The sequence below is a fragment of the Carcharhinus amblyrhynchos genome, chromosome 6 (genome assembly GCF_965287045.1).
Source record: "Carcharhinus amblyrhynchos chromosome 6, sCarAmb.v2.hapA, whole genome shotgun sequence".
Taxonomy (NCBI): Eukaryota; Metazoa; Chordata; class Chondrichthyes; order Carcharhiniformes; family Carcharhinidae; genus Carcharhinus; species Carcharhinus amblyrhynchos.
Window position 1 is genome coordinate 98,211,710 of NC_137329.1, and position 13,132 is coordinate 98,224,841.

Consider the following 13,132-nt stretch of genomic DNA (forward strand, 5'->3'; position numbering starts at 1 on the left):
TGTACTCAAACACACTCTCAAACACACGCACACACACACGCGTGCACAGACACCACCCTCAACATGATTTGCAGCAATGCATGATTGGAGCAAAGTGTAATGTACTCCCAGCCGAATGCTTTGGGAACTTGACCCATTTGCTTATCTTTATAGCTTATGGTAGCCAAACTATTCACACTGAAGGTGTGACCTCTCTCCATGGCATGTAGGGCAGTTTCAAGTTTCACATAGTTAACAAGAATGTATGTCACTGCTGTCTTTGGGACAGCATTACACTGGAACTCATCCCTCTTGGTTCTGAGGTACATGCTCTGTAATACCAGGCCCCAGAAATGAGAGAGCGCGCAAAGATCTCTTCAACTGTGACCACACTGGTAAGTTACCAATAGTATGCTGCATGAGACTAGGTGACTCGGTACCTCAAACAGTTTGTGCTTTGAGAAGAGTCATGTTGTGGGTATGCCGGCGTTGGACTGGCGTAAACACAGTAAAAAGTCTAACAAATCGGTTGGACTAAAACCTGGTGTTGTCAGACTTTTTACTTTGAGAAGAGGACAGCTAGCCATGAAGCAGAAAATAGTTAATATGCTACATTGGATGACAACACTGGGTGTCATAACTCCTATTGATGAAGCCATAAAATGGGTTCCAGCAATGGTGGCCACAGTAAAGAAACGGTCAGGATATTCATTGATCCAATTCACTTAAACAAGGCGTTGCTGAGACCCCATCATCCTATGTTAAAGTTCACTGACTGGGCCAATGCTTATCCTAACTATGTCATCTTTCATTACTGCAGACTGTGGAGCAGGTGATAGCGGACATGTCAAATGCGAAGGTTTTCAGCATCCTGGATGTGAGATGTGTGTTCTGGCAGATTTTGCTAGATGAAGAATTTTTAAAGCTTACACTATTCATGTCTCAAGTCATTTTCTTTTTCTTTGTATTATCATTTTCTTTGTATGGTCTTTGGGATCTCCATTGGCAATTCACTCTTCCAAAAGTACAAGGAGCAAATGTTTGCAGGCCAACCTTGTGACATCATTGTCAACGATATCTTGTTTTGGGGTCATGCTATGCAAGAGTGTGATGCATGCTTTCATCTTGTCCTGGACAGAATCAGGACCATACAACTAAAGCTTAAACCTGCCAAATGGAGATTCTTGGTCAACCAGGTTCCCTATGTGGGTCATTTACTCACAGCTGATGGTGTGAGACCAGACCCAGGCAAGACAATGATAGATGGCCACCCCGGTGGATAAGCATCCTTGGAATGACAACTTATCTTTCTAAGTTTATTTCTTGTTACATTGAGATTATTGGACCCTTTCATCAGCTCTTCCACCAGAACATTGAGGTTTGTTGACAAGAGCACCACACAGCAATCTTCAACAGGCCCAAACAGGCACTCTCAGCCCCACTGGTGCTACAATATTTTGATGTTCAAACACCTGTAATGGTATCAGCAGACACCTCCCAGCAGGGACTTGGTGCGGTCTGCTTTCAGAGTGGAAGACTAATGGCCTTTGCATCATAGGACCTCATTGACATGGAGGTTTGTTAAGCTCAGATTGGAAAGGATGACAGGCTCTAATCGTCGCCCGTCAGAAATTTCATGGCTTCATTTATGGTTGTCCTGCAATTGTTGAAACTGATCATCAGCCACTCGCAATTATTCAAGAAAAGCCTGTTCATGCTGTGTCAGCACGAATGTAACGCATGATGCTAAAGCTGCAACGCTACAATCCCAGCATCATTTACAAATATGGTAAGGAGCTGTACTTGGCTGATGCCCTTGCAAAGGTCTTCCTACTCACTGCAGAGCAGGCAGATCATGAAGAAGACATAGACATCATGACAAGAGAATTGCTGTCCTCTCACAGAATCCAGGAACTCAAATTTGTCCTATAGATGGACATCACATGCAGACAACTATAGGACATCACCCTGAGGGACTGGCCTGAGTCCTCAAGGAAGCTTCCCTGAGAACTCCACACATATTTCATTATCAGAGATAAATTAACGATACAGGATGGACAGATGCCACATGGCCAACAATTCATCATTCCTACTGCAGAGGTACTACACCCAACAAATTTACCAGGAGAACTCTGGGTGGAAGCAACACACACACACAGGGCCAAGAGGTCACTGTACTGGCCCTCCATGTACATAGACATGGAACGGGAAGTTTCCAGATGTGCACAGTGCAAAGGACTCAAGTTGTTTTGAACTAAAGAACTGCTGTATTTGCATGACGTCCCGGACCTCCAATTGTCATTGACAGAACTGGCATTTTTTAATGGAATGGTAAACAGCATCTTAGTCAATTCATAATCCGGATAGTTCAAACTCAACTACCTGCCAAATATGACAAGTAACGCAGTCATCAACAAGCTCGAGAGACGCTTCACCTCACATGGCATTCCTTGGAGACTCAAAACAGACAACACTTGCCAATCTGTCTCCATTGAATTTCAGCACTTTGCACACATGGGACTTTAAGCATATCACAAGCAACTTCCTGTACGCACAGTCCAATGCCCTGGTGGAACAGGAGATACACTCAGCTAAACATCTAGAGAAATGTGCTGCATTCCTCAGCCTGTAAGATCTGTAATGACAGGGTCTGCTCTTGACTCTTTTCCAAGTGCATTAGGACCACAATTCCTACTGCCAAAGTTCAGCTCAGCCCAATCTCAAAACCAATGAGAATGATTCCCACATGTAACACCGATTGAGAAGGAAAGCACACTTAGATCAAAATGGTTACAGATTTGACCTTCTAACACCTGGTCAAACGGTCAGGATCCAGAACTTGGTCATGGTATACAGCGATGTCCACAACCAAAAAGTTATGTCATCGTCTCAGACAGTGCCCACTACATACACAACCACTGTCACCTCCTACAGGTATCAGAATTGGCACCAACAGATGCCACAGCTCCCCAGTCACCTGGCCTAAAACACAGGGCTCCTACATCAGTGGATATGCAAACTCCTCCAGAGACAGTAAGCTCTGTACCCAGGGCGTACAGGTCATTCACACCAAGGACACCAGCCTGAAAAAAAAAACTACAGCACAACCAATTGGTACAATGCCACAGTCAGGGTACATGATTAAACTGAACACTAAGTTCCAAGATTCTGTCAATACTAGTCTGCAACTGGCCTTTGCATTTCATTTTTGCACAAGAAAGGGAAGTGGGACAGGAGACGTGATGGGCTACGCACCAGCTGCAATAATTTAATCCATGTCTCAGCATATGTAAACAGTTCTGTGTTGTACGTTTGTTCAATCTATGTTATATAAGGTTTCATATACAGTTACGGTTTGCGCACATTGTTACATCTCAGTACCAACAGCTGTTCCAATGTAAATGGAGAAGATGGAGACAGAATGGTGACATGATGACATGATAATGCAAAAGGTTCGTGTGACATGATAATACAAAAGGTTCATGTGACGGGCGTGCAGGAATTCTCCCTGGAGCGTGGACAGAGCGCCAGCTAATGAATAAAGTCTTGTCTGTTACAAGTCTTTGTTAGTGTTTGGGAACCCAACACTTCTACACCGTCAGATGGCATTTTACAGACAGTTCCTTTTGGGCTGAATCATAATTTAGAGGCTGATTTTGAAAGCCTTGTGAAACAAGACGTAAGGTCGCTTCCTGAGAAATTGATATATTCAGCAGTATTCACAAAGAATGAGCTCAGATTTAGTTAAAAGGCTACCTTTAATTAATCTTTTAGAAAAATCTGGTACAGGAGTTATTGCTGCTTCTAATTTTAAAAAAGCTGACTATTGGATCAGTTCTTTAATCAGCAGATTTACTAGTATTGCAGAAATATAATGCATTGCATTTAATGCAGCATGCATTTGTGCTTCTGCCGCTACTCCCATAAGGTCATGTAACAACCAACAGAACACTCTCACCACCACATCTACGGTTTTACAATTTGCTGCCATCTTCTTTCCTCACATCTTTCTCCTTTTGTTTCGTAACATTATCAGCTTGATTGTTTAGCATATTTTCACACCCACACTATTTTATTACCCTCCTGGGGACTAGTGGGGGAAGTAGTGGAAGGATTTCTGAGCTGATTATTGGTCTGTTGAACAACATTGAATGCATTGGCCATGCTAATTCTCACTCAGTTAACCAATCAGAGATTGGCAAATAGGGAGTTTTTACAGTCATTTCATTGCAATATTAATGTAAGCCTACTTGTGACAAATAAACAAAACTTTAACTTTTAAAAAAAGTTTTATATGTTGTCCTGTTGGGAAAGTATCATAAAATGGTAAGATGATGCTCCTTACCATCAACTCTTTCTGCCACATAGTTAGATTATCAGCAATCAAACAAGGGTCACGTTGTTACTTTGACCCATCACTTGGCCAAAAACCCTTCTCCCTTTCATGTGTACTGTACTAAAGTCTAGCTTTTCCCAGACATTTCAGTTCTCAGGCACCCACTGCGACTTAAAATGTAACTAAGCGTATTTGATGCTTTTTCACTAAATTTGTGATTCTAATGTACACAGCTGTGGCAACGCCACAAAATACTGATAAAACAAACATCAGGGCTGATTTATCAAGCAGGAGGTAACATTTGCATCACATGATCACCTTAAGCAAGAGAAAACTCCCTCTAACCATCTACCAGGTGATCCACAATCAACAAATTGGATTAGTGATCTTATAGCTACAAACATGGGGTAGGAAGGGAGCTGGATGCTTAGTGAAAAGTGAATAATTCCATGGCCTCGCAAACCTTTCCACCATGTTGCAAGGTTCAATTTAAGAGTGTGACGGACTACTCACCACTTACCTGGATGATACAGACATAACTGCATTCAAGGAGTTCAATACTACCCTTGTCAGAGCAGTTAATTTGATTAGCACCCATGCACTCTCGATGGCTGTAGTATGTGTTATCTCCAGGATTTATTGCAGCAGTTCACCCTATTTACTTCTGCAACATCTTCGTGCCACGTGGTCTCTAGCATTGTGGAGAACAGGATCAACATGTCCAGTACTACTTCAAGCCAGATAAAGTGCTAACCTGGACACACATCCACATTCCACCTTGGTCACTGGGTCAACATCCTGGAATTATTTACTTGATGGTCATAAGAATATAAATGTGCTCTCATGGAGCTTCTCCGGCTGATCTTGAAAATATTCCAAGGTCTAAGGTCCATAATTTGAAAATCCATTAGTTCCATGAAGTACCAAGTTAGGGAATCATAGAATCCCTACAGTTCAGAAGGGGCCATTTGGCCCATTCAGCCTGCGCTGGCACAATCCTTGCAGGCCCTATCCCCATAACCCCAAGAATTTACCATGCTAATTCCCCCAGAAACTAAGCAGCATTTTAGCATGGCTAATCAACCTAACCTGCACATCCTTGGGAGGAAACTGAAGCACTTGGAGGAAACCTATGCAGACGTGGGGAGAACGCACAATCTCCACACAGTCACCTGAGGCCAGAATTGAACCTGGGTCCCTGGAACTGTGAGGCAGCAACGCTAACCACTGTGCCACTGTGTTGCCCTGGCACGGCAGCACAGGCTGAACAGAATATTATGAATGTAATTATTGATAATATTAATATAATCATTAATATAATTCATAACATTATAAAATCCCAAAGCCAGTACTGGCATCAGTGATAAAAAGCGACAAGATCAAAAAAACAGCCTATACCTTTAACAAACTAAACCAGGACTTGTGTTTTTGATTTCATCATATTCTTAGATGTTAGTACACACTCAACTGGTTCCTCCATTAGTGAAATATCATGATGAACAGAATTCCTTCAAAAGAGATTCTAATCTTCCCTCCAGCATGCAACTTACAGAGGCACAAATAGTTTCACTCTTCTTCAATTGAAGACTATCAGATTTTTTTAGCCTTTTGATCAAGGAGTGCTATGTGTAACTCAATGTTCTTGATAGTTTCTATATAGTGTAAAAACTTTCTAAAAGTGCTGCAGCAGCTCATTGATTGAGTGATGCAGAGAGTACTGCATTAAACTGCATTATATCAACATCTGAAGATCAATAGCTTAAGTGCTACACCTTCAAAACCATTGCTTTCCTGTCTAAACCTTGTCTCTTACATAGTTTCAGTTTTCAGGAGATGTCTCACTAATAGTGATGAAAAAATATTAGCTTGTTAAGGTCATGATTTATAGGGAAATCACTTGAGTTGATACAATAGATTCCACAATCGTCTTTTTTTGACCATATTTCACATGATGATAATGTTTCATGAAAATAAGGTTTGATTTAATATATTTTTTGATGATTAATTATCTTGTAAATGCTGGACCCACAAGTTCACATTTTTCCCTCATTGGTGACATTATTAGTGGGAGGGGCTCTGTTTTAAGGAAATGAATGAACCATAGTTTTTATAAGTTGCCGACTCATGTGCCACTTATCAAGATTTCAACAAACCTATAGGACATGGTGACACTGTGATTAACACTGCTTCCTCACAGTGTCAGGGACCCAGGTAGGCTGATGCCGGAGTTGAGGGGGTTGAGCTATGAGGAGAGGCTGAATAAACTAGGCTTGTACTCGTTAGAGTTTAGAAGAATGAGGGGAGATCTCATTGAGACATATAAGATGATGAATGGGATGGATAGGATAGAGGTGGAGAGACTCTTCCCGCTCAGAAAGGACAGTAGGACTAGGGGGCACAGCCTCAAGATAAAGGGGGGGCGGTTTAGAACGGAGTTGAGGAAGAACTTCTTCACTCAAAGGGTGGTGAATCTCTGGAATTCTCTGCCCGTTGAAGTGGTGGAGGCTACCTCACTAAATATTTTTAAGACGCGGGTTGATGGGTTTTTGATAAGAGAGGGGATTAAGGGTTATGGGGAGAGGGCGGGAATGTGGAACTGAGCCACGACAGATCAGCCATGATCTTATTGAATGGTGGGGCAGGCTCGAAGGGCTAGATGGCCTACTCCTGCTTCTATTTCTTATTCCTGGTTTGGGTTACTGTCTGTGCGAAGTCTGCATATTCTCCCTGTGTCTGCGTGGGTTTCCTTCAGGTGCTCTGGTTTCCTCCTGAACAGTCTGAAGGACGTGCTAGTTAAGTGCATTGGCCATGCTAAACTCTCCCTCAGTCACCCGAACAGGCACAGGAGTGTGGCAACTAGGGGATTTTCTCAGTAACTTCACTGCAGAATTAAGCCTACTTGTGACACTAATAAATAAATTTTGAACAATACCACAATGAAAAAAAGACTTACATTTATATAGCACCTTTCATCACCACCAGCCATCTCAAAGAACCCGACTACAAATGAAGTCTTTTGCAGTGTAGTTACTGTTTGAATGAAGGAAGCTTGGCAGTCAGTTTGTACACAATGAACTGCCACAGAAGTACTGCAACAGCGGACCAGATAGTTCTTTGTGATGTTGATTCAGATATAAATTTTGGCCAGGCTATCAGGGACAATCCTCCCGCTTGTCTTTGAAACAGTGCCATGGAATCTTTTACATCCAACCAAGCAGGAAGAGGAGGGTCTCAGTTGAACACCTCTCCCAGCAGTGCAGCCCTCCTTTAGGGCTGCATCGAAATGCAGCAGTAAAGGAGCCATGCAGCCTTGATTTTTGTGCTTAAGTCCTGGAGTGTGACTTGATCCCAAAACTGTGTAATTTTGAGGCAGGGGTGCCACCAACTGAGTCATGTCTGACACACACATTGCACTTTCGAACGGTGAAAATCCTTTCTCTTCCCATCCTGGTATATTAAAATACAGCATTTATTTTACTCACTCATTGACACAGTCAGGGGTCATTTACTTCATATTACTCTGTCCTGCCATTTTGCCAGCTATGACAACTCAGTTTCCATTTGCAGTGCCTCATCAATTGATTTCTGAAAGTGCACATTTTTACAACGTTGTCATGCTCCAGCATATTACCAACTTTCAGTAAATACTTCTAACATTTTGAACAAACAATAAAGATTGTTAACACAGCTACTGCAAACTATGTGGCTTTTAGCAGTTTCAGCTCCAGACAGTCCTGAGACTCATGCAAATACCGATTACATATGGGATAGAATTTTATGCCCCCTCCAAGGCAGGGCCTGAGGCTGGAGGAGTATAAATTTGAATGGTCAGGACTTCCCCGCAACCGGGTGAAATTTCACACTTGAGTAGGCAGGGCCTCGGGTGGGAAATCCACCCATTCATCCATTCAGGCCCTTAAGTGACCACATAATTGCCATTTAAGGCTTTACCCATCCAGGTTTTAGGCTTGCGGGTGTGAGTAGGGTGGGAAATTTGTACATTTCCTCATCGCAGGCAGGAAGAAAGGGCTCAGATTTGGCACACCCTCCCCCCAGGACATTGGTGCTCTGGGACCCCCTCCTAAACTGGCCCACCCTCCCCCCCCAATGTCATGGTCGCTCAGTTCCAGATTCTCCTGGGCATTCTTATCTTCTGCCCTTGGGGTTCCTGGTTCTTATGTTTTCAAAGGCCCTGGAACTTAGTCCCAGGCAGAGCATTTCAGTACCACTTCTGGCCACTGCAGTGCAATTCATGATTGGATTGAAGAGCTGTCAGCCAATTTGATTACTAACAGCTCTCATTGGCAGGACTTACTTCCAAAGACCACCACCATTCAATGGTTAAGTGAGTGTTAACTGGTAGTGGGTGTTTGAGTGTCTGTACCTGTGTGTTAGGTGCTGACTGTTAGAGATGGTGCACCATCCTTAAAAGTCTATCCATGAATATTCACATCCCTTCTGGAAATTCACACATCCTTTTGTTTAAGGATGGAATGCCGACAAAAGGCATAGAAGGAATGTCTGCATTCCAGCAGACATTTCCTTCTAGTTCACATGACCAAAAGACACAAAGAAACTCAATGTGTGCTAGACAAATGTGAATGTCAACCTCATCTGAGTGCAGATTGGGGAGATTTCAAATTATCAGTGATGTGGAGTTGCTGGCACTAGGCTAGGGTAGGTACAGTAAGTAGTCTCACACACCAGGCTAAAGTCCAACAGATTTACCTGGTAGCACGAGCTTTCGGAACACTGCTCCTTCATCAGGTGAGTGCAGGATTTGTTTCATAAACAGAGTATATTATATATATATAGATATATATATATATATGCCACAAACTCAATTACAAGATAATGGTTGGAAAGCAAGTCTTAATAGGTAATCAAGTATTTAGGTGCAGACAATGCAAGTGGAGGGAGGGTTAAGCACAGGTTAAAGAAGTGTGAATTGTCTCAAGCCAGGACAGTTAGTGAGATTTTGCAAGCTGAGGCAAGTCGTGGGGGTTACAGATAGTGTGACACGAACCCACAGAGTTTTGGAATCTGCTCCTGCTCCCTCCCACTTCCCTCACATCGATGGCCCCATCAACAGACCTCCCCCAGCACCCCAGGCATCGCTGGCCCCGACCCCCACTCAAGGGTCAGCTTCCCAGCCCCAGCCTCCGATTATGAGCTCCACCACAAGCCCCCACTCCCCAGATGATAGATATTAATGTTATTCTTGGAAGAATTCTGCCCCAACCTCTGTCTCTGCCCCCATCTGGCCCTGCCCCTGTGAGGCCCCCTTGGCACTGCCTGATGCCCACTGGGCACTGCCAGTGTGCCAGGCTATCACTGCCCAAGGGGCAATGCCCCAATCTCCCATGTGGCCTCAATGGCCTCTGGTCCCACCACACCTGATCCCTGTGGTGTGGACCTCCAGCGGCGAGGTCAAAAACATTGGTGAAACTGGACAATATAAGTCAGGTTTTGTGTATTGTCATCAGCCTGGCACTGTTCCCTGGCTGATTACATTGAAACAAACGATCAGGGAAGATTGCAACCAGTGTTTTTTTGCCTCCCATTGAATTTCCCACCCCATTACACTACTCAGCCAGCATAGCAGGATGGGAAAGTCATGCCCCATATGTTCTGGGGTTAAGCTGTTGCTACTCACATGCTTCCATTATCACTTGAGTTGAGATTGTGAGGAAGTGCACGTTAAGATGGGAATTCAGAATTTAACATCCCATTGGAAATGTTCAGCCTTCTGCCTATTCAGTGCTTTGCTCTAGCTATTGTGTTACCGAGTGCATTTGTAGCATTTCAAAGACACGGGTATTTGTGCCCACCATAATCTGCTTTCTGACCCAGCCACCAAACGCAGGCTGTAGTTTGTGTATCTAACTATATTTGAACTGATTAGAATCATAGAATCCCCACAGTGGAGAAGGATGCCACTGCAACAATCTCACTCAGGCCTTATCCCCGTAACCCCACATATTTACCCTTCCTGTCCCCCTGACACTAAGGATCAATTTAGCATGGCCAATCAGCCTAACCCACACATCTTTGGACTGTGGGAGGTAACTGGAGCACCCGGAGGAAACCCAAGTAGACGTGGGAAGAAGGTGCAAACTCCACACAGTCACCCTAGACCAGAATTGAACCCAGGACTCTTGCATTATGAGTATACTGCTCAGTTAGACCTCTGTGAAATAATTGCTGGTAGTTTCTGTCCTCTTGCTATGTCAAGAAAGAAGTTTTCATGTATCATAGATTCCAGCTGAAAACCTCAAATTCTATGATATCACATTCATAGTATGGAGTGATCTTTGAAGTGTGAATTGGGGAATCCAGAGTTCATTGCCCCCTCTCCGCTATTCTCCACCTGCTGGGAAGCATAGGATTCCCAGCACTCCACGGAATGAATCAAACTTCAAACTTCAAAAACATTTGAAAGTTAGGAAACAATGTACATGAGTTAATGCAGTAATGTCACAATATAAGATGTCACACTAGATAGTTGATAATGCATGCAGAATCATCCCCAAAGGGACTTTTCCATAGTCTTATTTATAAATTTGTTCAGCAATATTATTAATTTACATAGATGATATATATTAATGTTATTCTTGGAAGGTCCCCAAAATTGTTTCTAAAGATAATATATCATACCAGAGAAATTGCAGGCATGGATTAAATAAGAGTGCCCAACTCATTTCTTCAAAGAGTTTATTTAACCAATTCTAAGATTGACAATTTGAAATTAACCTTTCAAAATGAAAAATTCTTATGGGGGATTCAAAATACTTGGAATTGATGATGGCACAACCTTGAAATATATTGAGTACATCAAGAAGTGAATAGATTGGGGTGCATCTGCTTAGCCAGATAAGACACTGCCTCCCATGCAGTCACAGAACAATCTTTAAACATATGCTATCAATATTCACATTCTACAGATCAGTCCAGGGGAAAGCATACATCAGGATTATCAGAGATATAGAGCAGATAATCATACAACGGGAGAACTCATTACAGATTTGATGAAAACTGCCATTATTTTGATCTGTATTAATCAATTTTACCCCATCATAAATTGCTAATGCATAAAATATGAGAAAATGATTTTCTTTTAAAATATGTTTTTGTCAGGTAATCGTACACTGCACTATTAAAACCAGTATGAGTCAATATGCTCATCATAAGATTGATTATAATGGATGTTTGTTCTAGATATTAGAAAATAAATTAGTTCCTTTCTTTCTCATTCAAGGTACTAAAAATATTGAACATAGTAGCTGAACAAGGTCTTGCATTAGATACTGTTTATTTAAAGTTTTAAGTGGAATTAAATTTCAATGATTTTTCTTGAAAGTTTTTATTTTAAGAAGATACATATACCCAAGATTTCTTGGAGTAATGCTGTTGGCAGTTTGTGCCAGTCTGCACACCAATCTTCCTGTTGCAGTATTGTAGATAGGTTTCAATTCCTCTTTTTCAGTAAGATAGTGAGGCACATATCAGTTTGTTTCCAGCAGGCTCCAAGTTTAAGGCTTATTCAGATATCGGCAAGATTCTTTCAGGAAACAGTAAGCATCGGTGGCACGGTGGCACAGTGGTTAGCACTGCTGCCTCGCAGTGCCAGGGACCTGGGTTTGATTCCCAGCTCAGATCACTCTTTGAGCGGAGTCTGCACGTTTACCTTGTGTTTGTGTGGGTTTCCTCTGGGTGTCCGGACTTTCTCCCACAGTCTGAAAGATGTGCTGTTTAGGTGATTGGCATTGCTAAATTCTTCCTCAGTGTACCCAAACAGGCACCGGAGTGTGGCAACTAGGGGATTTTCACAGTAACTTCACTGCACTGTTAACATAAACCCACTTGTGACACTAATAAATAAATAAACCCTGCCACCTGCGCTCCAAGTCAATCTCCTGCATTGGAGCAAGTTTTTAGCACTCCTGTTGTCCCCTCCTCCATCTTCCACAATTGCATCTTGTGTGAGGTTGTAAAATTTATGTCCTGCTTTATTGGTGATGCAGGACTGTGCCATTAATCAGGGTCCACAGGATCCATTGACTTCATTACTTGATCTCCTGTAGACAATTGAAAGGAACCAGCATTGTAGAAATCAAGGGCTTGACTTTGGCTGATAAGGCCCTGTGGGAACTAGACTGATTCTTCTCCAGCATTGCACAAGGTTGGTCAAGCCCTTCTCAGGTGAACCAGTGGCCTAATCTTCCAAAGCTCCTCTGACCATTCCCTGAGAGTCATTCCCTGTACTATCTCTGCGTAGAGTGCATTAGCGAGTTTGGTGCTGCTCCTGTCCATTGTGCTGCTTGCATTCTGCCTCTGTTCATTCTCCTTGCCTACAGTAATGAGAATAGGGAACTGCGCGAAGGTTCTCCTTCGACATTTTGAATACATTGAGGGGAGTCAGGGTCTTGAACTCAGACACTCAGGCGACACTAGATAGCTAAACTGAGATAGCTAAACTGAGATAGTTAAACTGAAGAGGACCAGGTCGAAAATCTGCAAAATGAATTCCAGATTACAGGTGTGGGGCTGCAAAGCCCTAATGGTCCTTGCAGGCTGAGAATCAAGTGAGAGCCATAAATCACATCAGACCAGGAGCCTGTTGGTGTCATGAATGAGTGATTGTATTCATTGATAAAACTAGTATAATCCCAGGGAAAATGCAATTGCCACTCTCTCGTTAATGAACATTCTGCAATTTTGACATGTGTTTTGCCAGAGTGAAACAAGAGACAGCGTGAATTGTGGAATTGTGTGAAAACTGACAGAACTCATTTATACCATCATTTCCTTAAGGCA